This window comes from Pseudorca crassidens, chromosome 2 (assembly GCF_039906515.1).
Source record: "Pseudorca crassidens isolate mPseCra1 chromosome 2, mPseCra1.hap1, whole genome shotgun sequence".
Classification (NCBI taxonomy): domain Eukaryota; kingdom Metazoa; phylum Chordata; class Mammalia; order Artiodactyla; family Delphinidae; genus Pseudorca; species Pseudorca crassidens.
The window spans coordinates 145105839-145118660 of record NC_090297.1 but is presented as its reverse complement, the minus strand read 5'-3'; the positions used below and the strand labels follow the sequence as shown (position 1 = coordinate 145118660).

Here is a 12822-nt window from a genome sequence, read left to right as displayed (position 1 = left end):
AATAGTGTATGGCTGAGCATAATCTTATCTCTATGATTTAAGGGGAAATACATACACGCACGCACACACACACACACTCAGAACATATGCCTACATCCTGTATCAACGTAACAGGAAAACACCCTAAGTTTCTAAATGTCCCCAACCTGTTGCTGAAGGAAGCTTAGGATATTATCCTGTAAATGATACAACTTAGCCACCATTCGTTCATTCATTTATTCATCATACATCAATCAGAAGCATGAATTAAGCACAGTGTACATATCTGTGGAGGAACACAAACGTGAAATCATGTCTGGACCCTGCTCTACAGCAGACACGAGACTTGATGTGTAGAAACCATAACAGTAGTGGAAAGAAATAAATGTGACTGGCGAGGCATAGAGTCAGTATTGCTGGGGTGGGGGAGGGGAAGGAGTGACTCTGGATGATGAAAGGGGTCCTAGAAGGCTTTGCGGATGAGAGAAGCCTGATGGGTAAGTGCAGGCTTCAGACGCACGCACTGATGGAGCTGTCCCAGGTGGAGGATCCAGCCATGGTGCAAGGTGAGACGTGTGCAAGAAGCATCAGGTGTGACTGCAGGGACCCTAACTCATCATAGTATTCCCACAGGGTCTTGCTCACTACAGGTTTGGTGAATGACTGATTGACTAGATGAATGAATGAGTGAATGAATGGATGGATGGATGGACAGGTGAGCGAGTGAATGGACTGCCATCTCAGGCATGCCCTGCTGCCTGCCGGAAGTGGGTTTGTGCCTCTGACAACAGTGAAGGCAAGCTCCATTCCTGGGCTAAAACCTGAAGTGGGTCTTTGAGGTGATCGCCCTCCCCCTCCTATACCCTTCCCCCCTTCAAGCAGCTCCCCCTTCCATGAGCCAATGGTCCTCTTCCTGCCTAGACCCTCCAGTTGCAGAGAATAGAGATTCAATGAACTCAGTCTCAACAACATGGCCATGAGGCATGTGTCACCTCCTGGGGACATATGCATTTTTAGGCAGCCCTCCCACCACCCTGCACCCATGATGCTTAGCCCAGAGAAATGAAATGTTAATGCTGGAGAATCAGACACAAATGGGAAAATTATTATGAGGTAGCAGTAGCTTTCTGGAGTGGCACAAATCAAGCTTCTGACTTACACATGGAGACTTGAAAACAACCAGTTTCCTTAGCAACCATGGTACTTAGAAAATCTAATAAGGTTCATCCTCCACTTAGTCTGAGCATATCACCAATGGAGGCCTCAGATTATACCCCGACTCCTTTCTGCGAGGTTGGGAGGGAAGGACAGACCATCAGACCCTGCTATTGGGGTCAGGGGCAATTAGGACCTTTTCTTCTCAGCCTTCACTGCTTCATGTGTCCAGAATAATGTATTTGGGCAATAGTGTGGGGAAGGGACTGGGAGATGGAGGTGGGCTCTGTCTCGTCCTGAGAGCCGTGAACCCCAGGAACCTCTGCCTAAGGCCAAGGGATCCGATCAATCAGGCAGAGAGATGTTGTAACTGAATATGTTGTTTTTCCCGGACCGTTTGTGTTTTTAAAAGAACACAGGTCAGGTGGATGCTTGACACCAAAAGAGTGAATGGTGTCATTTCAGGTGTTCATTCAGCTCCACCGACGGCATCTCAAAATATGGCTCATGGTCTCAGCAGGGGCTCCTGACTATGCTGGGCCATTTCATAGCTCCATGCCTTGGTCAGTGCCCCTCCTTAGCATAGACATTCAGTTTTAGGGTCAACTCCCCTCTGAAGCCTTTGCTGATACTCCCACCTCACAGGTAGACGTGACTACTCTCTACCTTGCGCCCTGACTGAGCTCGGCATAGACATTTTTCATAGCCCCAGGAACACTTTATGGAGTGTGACTATCTACCTCCCCTGACACTGTGTGTCCTATGTAGGCAGGGACTGTGCTCCATTCACCCTTCCATCCCTGGTGCTGGGTACATAGGGCAGTAGGTTCTTAATAAATGCCAAATGAAAGAGTGAATGAATGCATGATCAAAGAGCAAGCCCCATGGCTCTGACCTACCCCAAATAAGAGAGCATTTGTCAGGGGTCAAGGGAAAGACGATCTCTCCTCTGGCTCTCATGGCTCCACATTCTCCCCGACACCTGGAGATTCCTCCAAGATCTTGTGAATACCTGATGGGGGCCTTGGGCAGCCCTGTGACTTAGCTATGGGGTCACACTCCTTGGTCTACCGGCCACCTGTCTCACTTCCTGGAGACACCATCTTGGAACTCGTGTGGGTGCCCTACCCTAGCCTTCCTTGAGTTGTGGCTGTTCGCTGGGGCTCTGTCAGAGGTGGTCTCCTCATTTTAATGACCCTCATCCTTTCACATGTTTCCGATTACTACCTGAATGTTGAGAGTTCCCAAATCAAAATCCATAACCCAGTTGTCCTCCAAGCTCCAGGTCAGGGTCTCCACATGCCTCCTGGACACCTCCCCTTGTAGCTTCCACTTGCATTTCAACTCAAGCTCCCCATCTCCCTCCCCACTGACTGCTGCTTCTCCCAGGTTGCCAGCTTGGTGGGGGGTATAGCTTCGTTGCCCAACCTGATGCACCATCCCTGTCATGTCCCTTTGCCTCATCTGTCAAGTCCTCTATGCAATTCCTACTGATTCTCCCAAATCTGTTCACTCTTTCTCCCTTCATTATTTCAAGCCTTGACCATCTGCCAGATATATTACAGCTGCCTCCTAGCTGGAAACCCAGGGCTGATCCTCCCAATCCAATCTCCACTCTATTTTCTTTCCACTATGGTGAAAAAAAAAACCACCATAAAATTTAGCAGCAGAAGCATTTTTAAGTGTGCAGTACAGTCGTGTTAACAATGTGTTAGTTGCTGTGCAGTAGAACTCTGGAACTTTGTCACCTTGCAAAACTGAAATCCTATACCCATTAAACAGCAATTTCCACTCTATTTTCTGAAGTGTGATCTTTCTAATTCATAAAACTGATCATGTCACTATCTTGTTTTCATTTGATACCATAACACAGTGCACGGGATCTGTGAGCTGTATAAGGGCCCCCTATACAGCTGCCCCCTACCCCCCAAAAGTGTCATTGGCTTCAAAATAGAAATAGAAATCTACTTGAAATTAATAAATTAATAGTAATTCCAAATCCGAGTTATAAAACTCCTTTCAACATTTTTGTTAAAAAATAACTGTAATGTGGGTTCATTTGATGATGTTTGATGCGACGTGAAGCAAGGCCTTCAATAGTAAAGGCGTCTATGGCCTGTGAACATCTTCACATCATCCTATATTTAAGCCCTGGGATGCTTAAAGGCTTTCAATGATTCCCGATTATCCTCAAGATTAGACTCAGACCCCTTAAGTGGCTTCAAGGCCCTTTACCATGTGGCTCCTGTTTACGTCTTCAGTTTCACCTCTCAGCAAACTTCCCCTCCCCCAGTCCTCCCCCAACACGCTCTCGCACCCCACCCTCCATTCCCCTAATGCATCCGGCTCTCTCTCGCTTTCAGGCCTTTGCACATCGCTAGAACACTTTCGGTCTCCTCAATTAGTGAATAAATCCTAGCTCAGCTCTTAGCTCCTACTCTGCTTCCTTTAGGAGACTTCCCAATCCTCCCTGACCAAGCTCCCAGGTTGCTCTGTGCTCACCCCGTCACGGCACAGTCACAGTGAACCATGATTGCCTTTGTGTCCATCTCCCTCTCCAGCCGGAGCAAGGAACCAGGTCTTGAGCAGCATCCTACCCAGGCCCCAGCACCAGGCACAGGGTCTGGCCTATAGCAGGTGCTCAATGGACATCCATAAATAAACAGAGTGATACTATTTTCTAACTTGTTTGGATAAATACCAGAGTGATGGATAACGTTGCCATGTGGTGCTTTAGTCCTTGCTCTGTGTGTGTGTGTGTGTGTGTGTGTGTGTGTGTGCGCGCAGCTGGGCCAGAAATCTACCTAGGCAATCCCTTCCCATTCCAAAATTTCTCACCCTTTCTAAGCCCATTTTGAGGGATTCATCTTTGGGTCAAGTGCTGCCCTCCTTAAGGACCTTTATTTCTTCTTAGTCTGGAATTGTATTTAAGCTGAAAGGAGGCAGCAAGAGAATGGTTTGGTGTTGGAGGGTCTTCCTGCAGCTGGGAGAAATATAGAAGAAAGAGGAAGTGGGAGGCCTGAAGACAACTTTTGTCTCTAGGGAACCCGACGTCCTAACATCCACTCCAGGCCTGGTGGGGGGCACTGGGCTTGAGTAGCTGGCCCACGGCTCACATGTGCAAGGGACCTGGAGCAGTGCTGTAGATAGAGACTCACGTACCATATATTTAAATATTCACAAGTTACAAATTAAGCTAACAAACTATTCAATAAAATACCTTCTGCTTCCTTCCTTGTTAAATACACCTTTGTAACAACTGGGAGGGTCTGATTCAAGCTGAGAATTCTTGGATGCCAAAGGGTTCTCCACACCTCATACATGGAGGTGTGTGTTGAGCCAGCTGCTGGCCCTCAGCCTGTCCCCTCTCTCTAGTCACACCATGAGGGGCCTTGCAAATACGCAGAGGGTGCCCCAGCTTCACGTCCAGGGCCCACCCACACCCCTACCAATGGTGTCTCTTTGGCCCCCTAGCCCTAGCGTTGCTCGCACGGTGATGTCATCCACCCTCAGAAGACTGGGCCCAGGGAGGTGGCCTGCTCTGGCTCTGGAAGTGGGCGGGCGACCGTCTGGGCAAGGAGTTCTGGATCTCAGCACCTAAGACCTGACCTGGAGGGCAAGTGACCTCAGGGTGGGCACCTCTCTGTAATACCCGAGACTCCTCATCCCTGCAGGTGGGGGAAGCCAGAGCGCAGCCGGGGGTGGGAGGCGGCCTCTTCCCAGGTGGAAGGCTGTGCTCTTCACCCGAGCCAGACTCTGAGATGGGTGCCCAGCCCACGACAGATGGCAGAGCCTGGGGCGGTGATCCCACCTGAATCCTGGGCTCTGTAGGCTCTGAGCTTCTCTGGCCCGGGGAGGTGGGCTCTCACAGGGGCCGGACGGGGGCGTGGTGTTTGAAATGTCTCCTTCCCCCAGTCGCTGCCTCCCAGCCCGGGCTGGAGGCTTTGACAGAGATGAGGTTTCTGCCCGAGCTATTTCTGTCTCTGGTGCCAGCTGTTCTCACGGAGGCTCTTCAGCAGGTCTGATTAAGTTCTTAAGGGCCAAGGAGGGAGGGAGAGATGAAGGGAGGGAGGGAAGGAGGGAGGGAGAGGTGGAGGGAGGGAGAGAAGGAGGGAGGGACACAGGGACAGAGAGGCAGGTGGGCCAGAGGATGCCAGAGGTGGTTGGCTTATCCCAGGGCCTCCTCAGGACCTAAGTGAGGCCGTGTGAGTCTGTGTTGGGAAGCACCTGATTGGGGTGAGGTGGGGGGGTCTGATTAAGACTCAAGACGCCCAGAAGGCTCATCAAAACTGCTGTTGGGTGGTCTCCTCTGGGTGCTTTGCACAGTCGGATTCTGCCTTTCCCTTGCGTTGGATCAACCCTTGCGGCAGAGCCAAGCTCCTCAGTTTAGCTAAGGCCCCTCACTCCTGCTCACCTCCTGGCCATGGTGACTCCAGGACCTTCCCATTCAGGCAACAGCACCTACAATCTGCCTCCAATACATGAACATTGATTGAATCCTTATTTTTAAAAAATTAGGACATTTGGGGAAATATGAATATGAGCTGTTAGGGAATGAGTGTTGATTTTCTTGGGTATAAAAATGGTATTATGGTGATAGGGGAATCTTGACAAATAGCCCAATCTTGGGAGGCGATGCTGACGTCTTCCTGGCTAAAGTATCACGATGTCTTCAAAGTCTTACATCTGAATCATTCAGAAAATGTTGTGTGGGGCTTCCCTGGTGGCACAGTGGTTGAGAGTCCGCCTGCCGATGCAGGGGACACGGGTTCGTGCCCCGGTCCGGGAAGATCCCGCGTGCCGCGGAGCGGCTGGGCCCATGGGCCGTGGCCGCTGGGCCTGTGCATCTGGGGTGTGTGCTCTGCAGTGGGAGAGGCCACAGCAGTGGGAGGCCCACGTACCCCCCCCCCAAAAAAAGAAAAGAAAATGTTGTGTGTATATACATACACATGCATCTAGATGGGGCAAAAATGGCAAAATATTAACAATCATTTTGTCCGGGGGTATTTATGGCTGTTTATTGCACATTTCTTCCAACTTTATTGCATGTTTGAGCAATTCGTAATTTAAAAGTTGGAACAAAGCTAGCTCGGAACTCATTTTCTGCAGGAAGCCTTCACGATTCACTCTACCTGGTAGGCTTGACTTGCCCCTCAGCACCTCTGCGCATGGTTTATATTGTACTCGTGGGTAGTGCCGTGGCATTTCTCCACAGGTGGGTTTGGTGTTGAGGTAGCAAACAGTGGCGTGCGCTGGGTGGGTCTGGGGTGGAGAGGCTGAAGCCCAGGCCCAGTTCTGACACATTCACAACTCAGCAAACACAGTGGGGAGTGTGTGCAGTTTACCTGTCACTCTGCAGGTCTGGGGCTCCCTCTAGGAGCATGCACTCAAGACAGGGATGGACACAAGGAGATAAGCGATCTCAGGGCTGCAGTGGTGCCGTTCCACTGTCTGGAAGGGCGCTGACACCCAGTACAGCAAACAGCAGGCCACTGCTCTTTGGTTCCTCGTCAGTTCAGAGGAGGAAGGCCCATGTCGGTTGGGCGGGTGGGGTAGTGGAGAGCCAAGGTTTTAGCAGAGAAAACCTAAGTTCAACTCCTATGCCCTTCCCTTCCTGCCCAATGCTGCCTGTCCAAGTCACCTTCATTACTCCAAGCCTCAGTTTCCCTATCTGTAAGATGGGGTAATAAGGTACCTACTACAAGTTACTGTGAAGATTGAATAAGGTAACGTCCCTGTACGTGCTTTATAAACTAACAAGAAGTGGGTTCATCTAGGTCTGTGACTGTCTGTCCCTTGGGGCAGGGATTTGTACCCTGGGACCCATAGGGAGAATTCAGAGGTTTATAAACTTGGATAGGAAAAAAAAAAATCAATATTTCCACTACCTTTAACTGAAATGAAGTATTTCTGTCAGTTATGAATGCAGGCCCCCGACCACGAAAGTATCAGTGCACCTGTGGCTTTATCTCCCACAGAGGTCACGGATCTTTTCATAACACTCTGAAATTGTTATTCTTGAAATATCATTTGTGCTCGTCACTACTACGAAATCATGGTACTTATTAGCCCCGTCACAGATTTTATTATTTTACATGTGAATTATTTTACATGTGAATATTATTTTACATGTGAGAGGCACGTATATTACTATATCTGAAATTGTTTTTTGATAGGGGTCTGGTTTCAGAAAAAACAAATTGATAGCTGCATTTCAATATAGTGATTTCTTCTGTAATCATACGAACTTAATTGTATGTGTTTAGAAACATTTTGCCGAGAATGTGTCCACAGGCTTTACATACTTCTAAAGGGTCAAGGACCCCTTGGCTTGGTGTAAGCCTGACCCCAGCCCTGCTCCTGGCCTTGCTGGGCCCTCGGGTCCCAGCGACCTTAGGAAAGCCTTCGCATGGTCTATTGCTGCCCTGTGGCGGCCCTCATCAAGTCCTTTCTCCTCCATCCTTTGCTTTTCTTTCTCCTTCCTTTCCCCTTCATTACCCTCCTACCCGCACATGCTCTGAGCCTTCCCTGCAGCCTATTTTTGAACATCTCTGGATGTCTTTTCCTGGCTCCCTGGGCGACACTGTCACCAGCTGTGGCTCGTTAGATGCGCTAAAGAGAAACCAACCCCATCCCTCAAGGGCAGGAGGAGTCTGGTTCAGGCAGTTAGCACTGGAGGGGACCAGGGGCATCTCAGCAGTGAGAACAATGCGGGGGGGGCGGGTGCCTGCGGAGTAGGTAGCAGGGCTCTGACCCCCGCCGGAGGCATGAGAGGTTCATCTGCCTCTGGTGGGTACCGAGGCCACCAGTCTCCCGCCATCGAGGGAAGGACGGTGCAGTCCCTGTGAGGAGGCTGTTTTCTCTGTACAAAGCAGCCCCACCCAGGATCCACCTCTGAAGCTGGGCCCTAGCAGCTGAGCTGGGCGTCTGCAGGTCAGGGCAGGGGCTGCCCTGTGTGCCCGCCAAAACCCAGGAGCCCAGAGCAGCACCTCCGTGGGGCTGTCCCAGAGTGCAGGCAGTGTGGCTCTGCAGAAGCCAGACCCTGGGGGGGGTCGGGGGCTGGGGTCGGGGCCAGGGGGCCGGGGCCGGGGCCGGGCTGGGGGAGGGGCTGGGGCGGGGCAGAGGCCTCGAAGCAGGTGCGGAGAGTCGGTGCTCCCCACCCCACCACCACCCCCCCGCCGCCTACTGACCTTCCTCCCAGCCCTGTTTTTGCCAAGACCAACTTTACAGATTACAAACTGACCTATTCCTCTTTGGCATCATAGAAAAACAACCTGTCATCCACGAAGCCAAGTGGGACTCAGCCTGACCTGTGGGCCTCCGCCCAGCTGAAAACATCTGCTTATCTTTTAAGACCCACCTCAAGGGTCAGCTCCCCCTGCAGCCTGCCCGTTACTGCCCCGCTGAGGTACAACGGCTCTCGTCACAGTATCTGTAACACACACATTTCTCCCTTTTGGGGTTAGATTTCTCTTTCCCCGACTCGGCTATGAGCTCTGTGAGGGGAGATGCCCTGGTCTCTGTCTCAAGGGAGATGCCCTGGTCCTTGTCTGAAGGGAGACACCCTGGTCTTCTTCTGAGAGAAGCCACAGTGGTCCTTGTCTGAAGGGAGACACCCTTGTCTCTGTCTCAGGGGAGGCTCCCAGGACTCTGTCAGAGGGGGGAGCCCTGGCCTTCAGATGATAGAAATCCCCCTCCAGCTGACCAGTAGGAGGGGGCTGATCCCACGGTGGCCACCAGACGCTCCTTCCCAAGCCTGATCCTCTCCCTGAAGCCCCTCCCCGCTCCGTCTAGACCTGCTTTTCCGGGCGTGTTATGGGGACTCACAGACGGCTCTGTGGCCAGAGGGACTGAGGCCCACACATCACCCACGTGTCTTGGTCACTGTTGTGACCCGCGAGCCTGCTCTGAGCCTCTCACTTCATGGTGCTCGAGTCACAGTGCTCAGATCAATGAGAAAATCTCCGATTTGCGTTTGCCCTTGCTTTCCCCTGCTTGGGTCCTCCTCGTAAAAGCAGAGGGGAAAAGGCGCAGGCTGGGTCCTCCCAGACGGGCTTGCTGCCTCCAGAGCCGACAGAAGCTGTGGCTTCCCGTGAGTTTATAAAGCAGGGACCAGGCCACGACCCCGAGGACGCTGGAGAGTCCGCCGCCTCTTGGGGGACCAATGGGGACAGGTGGGGCCTCCCTGTGGCCATCTGGGCCCTGTACTTGGCCGGCTCAGTGAGCCGTCCCCATCTGCCCCAGCCCCGAGGCCGCCGGGCCCAGCGCAGTCTCTCCCGGCCTCTGCTCTAACCTCTAAGGGCGCGACTGCTCTTGGGATGCCGGTGGGGTAGCTGCTGTCCCCTGGGGAGGCGACCCTCTTACCTGGTTTTCTGAGGTCCGGCTCTGTGCAGGTAAAAGGTCCCACGGGGGTCCTGCTTTCTGCTTCCCGGTCTGGGAGGAAAGAGTGTCTGGATCTCCAGGGAAACGCAGAAGTTTCGGCAGCCACAGGAGGACAGGGTAGAGGGAAGACTGAATCTAAACGCCTCCTTCCTTTTTCTCTTGTGTTGCCGGTTGCTGCCTCATGCTTTTTCCTCTCTTTCTATCTCTCAGAAGTTGTGCTGAGAGAAAAAAACACTGGCCAGAGAAGGGATGCACCCTGGACTGGTGTTTGTGGTGTGGTGTGGTGTGTCGTGTGTGTGTGTGTGTGTGTGTGTGTGTGTGTGTGTGTGTGTGTGTCCCTAGAGGCTGGAACCACACAGTTCCTCTGATAACCCTGGAGGCGGCCTAGGTCCTGATTGGCGGTTGCCATGGAGACCCACCTAAGCCTCTTTCACCTGAGCTGTATTATCTGAAGAGGGAGCCTCTCTGACCTGACAGTCACCTGAGAAGACCCAGGGGGTGAGAGCGGGCCTGTGTCCAGACGGCATTCTCCACCCTGTCCTCCCCCAGCGGGCAGCTGGGGTGGCACAAACTGGGGGAGCCAAACCTCGCTCGCTGCACCCTCTGTAGAGCCCTAGGTGGACCTGCTCGGGGCAGATGTTTCCAGCTACTTGGTGAACGGTTCCTGGCCGGAACCCACTCTTTCCACCCACTCCCTCCACCAGGAGAGGAGTGATTCAGGAACCGAGGGGAGGGGCCTTCACCTTTAATCACCGCATCCTCACCTGTCTTCCTCTTTGCTAATCGAAACTCTCTCCTTCCCTCAAGTCAAGCTCAAGTGCAGAAAGTTCTCCTGACGTTCTGGAGGAGGGGCGAGGCTGAGGAAATAATCCAGGGACAGGAGGAAAGATGGACTGTGAGTATTGAGTCTGAGGTATTTGAGCTAACACGAGGGGCTGGCGGGAGCCCTCCCGTTCCTGTTCTCCCGAATCCCACATTCACCTCTGGGCCTCCTGCCTGCCTGTGCCCTGGACACTCTCACTTGCAGACTCTTCCGGCTACGGGCCCACGTGGGCCAGACTGCCCCCAACAGACATCAGAAACCCATGCATGCTGCCCTGTAGGGGGCCTCGGGGATGCTCGAGTGGGTGCTAAGCTGCATGGCAATAGACGCAAGTGATGCTGTACAAGGTACCAGGTGGGAGGGTGACTGCTGGATACATCTTGTCCTGATTGTATTGAAAATAGAGCAGAAGACATCGCCAAGAAGAAATTAAACCATGCCTGATGAGCTGCCTCACACTGCGCACCCGCCCACCTGCAGCTCTGACTGTGTTCCTGGGTGAAACGCCACTTCGCGCTTCCTCTGTGGCTGGTTCCATTAGGCTTATCTGCCCTCCCTCCTCATCCAGCCACTCAAGCAGGGGTCTTGAGTCAGGAGCTGGGCCATATACCTCTCTTGACCAGTTCACAGCCCAACTGTCCCAAAGACTGGGAAGGTCTCTTGGGGACGGGAGACTCCCATGTTTTGAGGAGCTGAAGTTGACCTCTTTGCACTCACAGTTCCCTGGTGGCCTCCACCCCAGGACCAGCTAAGGCCAGAGCAGCCTGGGGCAGGTAGCCAGGAGTCCCCACCTCTGAGCATCCCGCCGCTATCCTGACATCCTGACGCAAGGGCAGCAATTCCAAGGCATTTCCATGCTGGGGAGAAGGGAAGAGCGGGATTTTGGGAAAGTTGCTAAAAAGTGGTGAGAAGAGGTCAGTGACTAAGTCACCAATTCATTCATGAAGCACATATGTCTAGAGCACTGTTGTGTGCAGTCATAGCAGTTGCTGGCTGAGGGCGTGTGATCCCATTCCCCTCCCCCTCGCTCCACGCTTCCCAGCCAAGCCCCCATGAGGCTGGGTCGGATGAGTAGAAGGTGGAATTCTTGCAGGAGAGTGGGGAGCAGAGACAGTATTAGGGTTCAGAGCTAAATGCCTTTATCTTCCTGCTCTATAATCTTGGGTCCACCACAGACCATTCTATTTGCATGAAAAAATTCATCCCATGGATTAGTCTTAAAACCTCACCCTCGGATTGGGAGGGAGACGCAAGAGGGAGGAGATATGGGGATATATGTATATGTATAGCTGATTCACTTTGTTATAAAGCAGAAACTAACACACCACTGTAAAGCAATTATACTCCAATAAAGATGTTAAAAAAAAACAAACCTCACCCTCAAATACACACACACACACACACACACACACACACACACACACACACATACAATTAACGTAAAAGAGATCATGCAGGTTCTGAGCCGTCAAAGGAAGCTCCCTCCGCAGCAGTGTGCGAAGGACTCCTGACCTGTGCCTCTGGGGAACATGCACATAGATGACCAGGTTCTTAGCATCCTCCCTCTCGACGCAGCTGGCCCCTTCCCTGTACTTTTTTTTTTTTCCTTCCCTGTACTTTTCAGTGATGCCTTCAACCAGGAGAGGGGGGGGTCCTCGCCTCCCTCCTCCCTCCCCCACCTGCTGCCTCGACACCACAAAGAGGGCTCAGTGTTTGTGTTGACTGCTCATTTCTTTTCATCTGTTAGCCTGTGGAGGCTCTGTGATTATCCACGCTGAGTGTGAGTTTGTACTGGGGAGAGAAGGCTGTTGTAGTTTTTTTTCTCTCATTTGGCATCAGTGGAGGTTGTCAAAGCATAGGTAAATATTCAGCAACCATTCCATTCAAATGGAGAAACACCAGTGGGGCCCGTGACATGGCCTCACAGGTGGCGTTGGATGAATAAATTGGAGATGTGGAGCTACTAAGCCATGGGGTGCAGGGCTGGATTAAAAACTGTGAGGAAATTGGAGGAGAGCCCTGATGCCAGATGTCAGGCTGCTCTTGTCGGGTGCTTTTCCTGTTCCCTCCTCCTTGGCTTCCTTCCAGGCTGTGGGAACCAGTCCAAACCATTCCTAAGCACTCGGTCATTCATTGGGTTTTCAGAGCCCTGCAGAAGATTTGTGTAGCCTGACTGAGAGTGAATGAAATTGACACAGGAGTCATAGGTACAGACCAGACTTGCACTTACCCATGCTCTTCTCTCCAGGCAGCCCTCCTTCCACTCCTGTGGCCACATTTCCTTCTCCAGCCAGAGGAAGCATTGCAGCTGACTACAGGAAAATGAGAACCTCACCGTCTCCCAGCTGGCTTGCTTAAGCCCCTGCTGCTTCTCTCTCTCTTTCTTTTCCCTTTCCCCTCTCTTCCATTTAGCCTCATTCTGTTATATATATATTCTGTTATATATATATAATTCATTTATTCACTAGGTGTTTATTGACCAT

At 52.0% G+C, this 12822-nt stretch overlaps 1 long non-coding RNA gene across 1 annotated transcript in view; it reads left to right on the top strand.

The window, feature by feature from the left end:
- LOC137219858 (uncharacterized) overlaps positions 1 to 12579 on the top strand; it is a 55360-nt gene extending 42781 nt beyond the window's left edge. The window contains exon 4 of the long non-coding RNA XR_010941283.1: positions 10324 to 12579. This is a non-coding gene — a long non-coding RNA (uncharacterized lncRNA). The remainder of the gene's footprint in view (positions 1 to 10323) is intronic.
- The last annotated feature ends 243 nt before the right edge of the window (positions 12580 to 12822 follow it).